This window comes from Myotis daubentonii, chromosome 2 (assembly GCF_963259705.1).
Source record: "Myotis daubentonii chromosome 2, mMyoDau2.1, whole genome shotgun sequence".
NCBI lineage: Eukaryota > Metazoa > Chordata > Mammalia > Chiroptera > Vespertilionidae > Myotis > Myotis daubentonii.
In genome coordinates this window covers 196425014-196430301 of record NC_081841.1, presented here as the reverse complement: position 1 = coordinate 196430301, position 5288 = coordinate 196425014, and positions in this window count along the sequence as shown.

Below are 5288 nucleotides of genomic sequence, written 5' to 3'. Positions count from 1 at the left end.
TACTGTATGCCACAACAGTAAACCTGTAATTCTTTTTTTCCCCATAGTGATAATCTCAAAAAGACGAAAGTGGCCAATGACTCCCTTGACCTCTGAAACATCCAGACTAAGATAAACTGGTCTAATTTATGACATTCTTTCCTATCTAGATAATGTTTCCATCCAGTGAGCTCTAATAAATATCAATTTTTGTTCTTAAGAACCCTTTTTACTATTTTTCCACATACCCCCTATATTGTCTACCAAGTTTCATGCGTTAAGTCAGTGGTTCTCAACCTTGGCTGCACATTAGAATCACCTGGGAATCTTTTTAAAATTCTGATTTCTGGGCCTCATCAGGATTTTTTTTTAATACTTTCAACAATTGTTTAATTGAAGAATAAAATAAAATTTGAATGTTAATACATGAAATTCACTGAAAAAAGACTGAACTATAGCTAACTGTAATTATTTCCTTAAATATTGATTCAATTTATATCATTCTTAAAATATAATGCTTGTTAATTTTTGTTTCTGCACAGTTGTATTAGAAAAATTCTAATTTTCTTCAGAAAGAACATAAATAAAAGGAAGAAACAATCTATTGTTATCAGTTTAAACACACTAAAGGGAAGGCTCACTGCTTATGAGGTGAAACCTACATAATTATACCTAATTTCCTTGACATAGCACAAAGGTTTATTTATTTTGGATCCAAGTTTACCCTTCTAATCTCATCTGCTGATATTCAGTGCTGCCACTTTATTATGTGAGCTACATGAGCCCAAGGGTTAGCATTCTTCCCTGCTGTATTCCCAAAACCTAAAATAATGATTGTCACATAAATGGCTTCTCAATAAATATTTTCAGTAAACAAATGAATAAGTTAAGTGTATTTGAGCAGTTGTTGAATGTTAATGATGCAGAATATATAGTTTATTTGAAAAATAAATACTGCTCTCTAGCCCTGTGCTTGATTCCCTGTCCAGTAGGTACTTAATATGTGCCAAATCCTTTATTTTTATATCTCTAGAAAGCCATGTACTCTGTACCCCATACAATTTCTTATTGGATTATAATATAAACATGCTTTTAATTATTTTTAAATCCAAAATTGCTGTACAAAGTGTTCTCCCTTGATATTTCCAATATCCAAGTTGCACAATACATAGTTATTCGCACTATGCTGCACACTTGAAACTAATACAAAATAATATTGAATGTAAACTATAATAGAAAAGAATTAAACATTAAAAATAAGAAAATGGTGGACTTCACCAATTATCCAATTGTGCTATTTATACATCATGGTTATTGTAAAGCCTACATGAAATTAAAAGCATATATCCAGAAAAAGGTCCAAAATTTCTTAAAGAAATGATCACATATAGATTATTTCTACATTGCTTGTAAAACTGTTACTCAGGACACTATAATGATATTGACACAAATGAAAAAAAATCTTTACAGATGTGGAAAAGAATTCCTCTCCTGATATAATAGTAGTTGTTTCCTTTCTTTAGAAAAATGCCCTTTATTCTGTCTCATCTCTTTGCCTTGGCTTTTATAATGCACTCATCCGGATTTTAAAAAGATTCCCAGGTGATTCTACTGTGCAGCCAAGGTTGAGAACCACTGCATTAAGTCCTAGTTGATTTCATGGTTTTATTGAATGCATACATAATTTGTCAAGTTTCTTATAGTCACCTGAGTTTTCACTTTTCCAACAAACATTTATTGAGCCACTGCTATGTGCCAGACACTGTTAACTAATGGGTATACAAAGACGAATAAAACAAAACTCACAGCCCAGTGAGGAGAGCCAAACATACAAACAGGTAATCCCTAAAAATAAATAATGTTAGAGACACACAGAGAGTTTTAGGGAAATATGGAGAATCTATCTATATAAAAGCCTAAGGGACCGTCAACCGGTCGCTATGATGTGCACTGACCACCAGGGGGCAGACACTCAACGCAGAAGCTGCTGAGCTGTGGTGACTTGGCAGCTGCGGTTCTCAGGTGACGCACCCAGAACCAGAGAGGATGGAGCCCGATTCTGGGGTGCATCACCGGAGAACCACCCTCTTGCAATCTGGGACCCCTCGGGGGATGTTGGAGAGCTGGTTTCGGCCCAATCCCCACAGGCCAGGCCGAGGGACCCCACCGGTGCACGAATCCGGGCCTCTAGTAAGTCACTAAGGGCACATATGAGAAAACTTCCTGATGGAGTTAAGCCCTGAAGTAAGTTTCTAAAAGATGAGTAAATGTTTGCCAAAAATTACAGTTTATAAGTCAAATGGATAAAGACAAATACCATATGATTTCACTCATATGTGGAATACATATATATTTTAAAAGAACAAACAAAACAAGAACAAACTCATAGATGCAAACAGATCGATGGTCACCAGAGGGGAAGTGGATAGGGGGAGGGAGGGGAGACAAAATGGATAAAGGGAGTCAATTGTATGGTGACGCATAGAAACTGTAGTGTATACAGATGTTGAATTACAATGTTGTACACCCGAAACTTATATAATGTGATAAACCAATGTTACCTCAATAAAAAAATTACATTTAGTTAGCTTAAGTGGCCTTTTTTATTTTTTAATATATTTTTATTGATTTCAGAGAGGAAGAGAGAGGGGGAGAGAGAAACATCAATGATGAGAGAGAATCATTGATCGGCTGCCTCCTGTACGCCCCCCCAATGGGGGTCGAGCCCACAACAGGGGCATGTGCCCTTGACGGGAATCGAACCTGGGACCCTTCAGTGCACAGGCCGATGCTCTATCCACTGAGCCAAACCGGCTAGGGCAAGTGGCCTTTTTTACATATGTGATTTCCACTAGGGATTTTGAATTACTATTAAAGTAATTGAAAATTCCCCTCTTCTTTCCTTGGAAGGAAGGTGGCCGTTGTTTTAATGGCAGGTAAAGTGAATTTTAGCAAGTGGGCAAAGAGAAGTAGTTTATCATGTTCACCCAAGAGGATGTTCTGCTGAGCCAAGGCTTTGTTGTTTTTCTTTCGGCTGCGTGTCAGGTAGAATCCTATAGAAGTAGAACTTTGGGGCCGGGGAGGGGGGCTGGGGGGGTGGGGGGGTTGCCAGAGCCCTCAGAGTCATACATTTCCTTTTTTCTTTTTCAAAAACGTTATAGTCAACAAACAACCTATTGATGCTGATTTGGTTTCCTAAGTAGGTTTTCCTACTGCTAAGGGTATAAGCTGACCTATGGATTCTGTTATTCCAGTTGATTTTGCATTTTCCATTATCCACCTAAATTAGTAACGGAGCCCTCTCTTATTATCACTGTCTCCTGTAGGTTTGATTACTACAAGTCAGTCATCAAAACCAGCGCATCCTTCTGTGAATCGGCAAAATTGAGTGTGTGTATTTTCAAATTGGGACCACAGTGTAGGAATGGACTAGAAACTGTCTTCATTTTGCTCTTCACTGCAAAGTCTCTACTTCTTAAGTCTGAGCATACCTGTATGAGTCTGACTCAACATATGTGTCATCCATATTCTGATGACTCTCAAATTCTTATCACTAGCCCAATTCTCTCCTCCCAACTCTAGACTCATATACCAAAGAATAGCATCTAAAATGGCAATTCCCCTAAGTATTGAAAATAGAATTACCACATGATTCAGCAATCCCACTTTAGGTATATGGCCAAAAGAATTGAATGCAGGATCTCAGATATTTGTATATTCACGTTAATAGCAGCATTATTCACAATAGCCAAAAGGCAGAAGCAACTCAAATGCCCATCAAGGATGAATGGGTAAAGAAAATGTGGCATATGCATAAAATGGAATGCTATTCAGCCTTAAAAGGAAGGAAATTCTGACACATGCTACAACATGGGATGGACCTGGAGGACATTATGCTAAGTAAAATAAGCCAGTCACAAAAAGAAAATGTTGCATTATTTCACTTATATAAGATATGACTATGAGTATGAGGCTATAGTAGCCAAACTCATAGAAACAGAAAGTAGAATGGTGGTTTCTTGGGGCTAGGGGAGGGACAATGGAAAGTTTTCACTTTTCAAGATAAAAAATGTCCAGAGACTGGTTGCACAACAATGTGAATATACTTAACACTACTGAATTGTACACCTAGAAATGGATAAGATGGTAAATTTTGTATATACTTTACCACAATTAAAAGTTTAAAAAAATAACATGCCTTTGGTAAACTTGGGCCTTTTTGTTTTCTTTGTGCTTGGAAATGAGTATTGATGTTGCTGGTTCTGTAGTAAGCAATTGTGAATTTGCTTCTTTTTTTTTTTTAATATATTTTATTGATTTTTTACAGAGAGGAAGGGAGAGAGATAGAGAGTTAGAAACATCAATGAGAGAGAAACATCGATCAGCCGCCTCCTGCACATCTCCCACCGGGGATGTGCCCGCAACCCAGGTACATGCCCTTGACCAGAATCGAACCTGGGACCTTTCAGTCCACAGGCCGACGCTCTATCCACTGAGCCAAACCGGTTTCGGCTGAATTTGCTTCTTAATGAATGTCAAAGGCTTTGCACACGTCAGTGGTGTCTGTGGAAGGGAAAGAAGTTATACAGCATACTTATGGTAATACTCTCCTACGGGAAAGAGTATCTTTTCAAAGGAGTATCTTCCCAGCTTAATAGTACTATATGCCATATACACAGCAAACACAATGATTGTAGAGGCACATTTTGGGAAAAGAGCTCAAAGTTAGTATGGGGGGTGGGGGGTTGTTAAACCTCTCACTGAGACCTTAACACTATGATCCTCTTCTTTTCTTTTTATAGGATTTAATTTTTTAATTATTATTTTTTTAATCCTCACCCGAGGATGTGTTTTTCATTAGAGAGAGAGAGGAGAGAGAGAGAGAGAGAGAGAGAAGAAAGGAGAGGGAGAAAAACATTGAGGTGAGAGAGAAACACCAGTTGCCTTTGCAAACCCTCAAGCTGTGGTATGTGCCCTGAGGGGGATTCAAACCCATGACCCTTCAGTGCATAGGACGACACTCTAACCAACTGAGCCACATGGGCCAGGGCTGATCCCCTTCTTTGAATGGACTATCTTACATCAGGCTTTAAAAAATTATTCACACAGCTTTTTGTAGAATATGAAAATACATTAAAAAATAATCTAGAATCAGGGGTGGGCAAACTTTTTGACTCGAGGGCCACAATGGGTTCTTAAACTGGAACGGAGAGCCGGAACAAAAGCATGGATGGAGTGTTTGTGTGAACTAATATAAATTCAAAGTAAACATCATTACATAAAAGGGTACGGTCTTTTTTTTTTTTTAG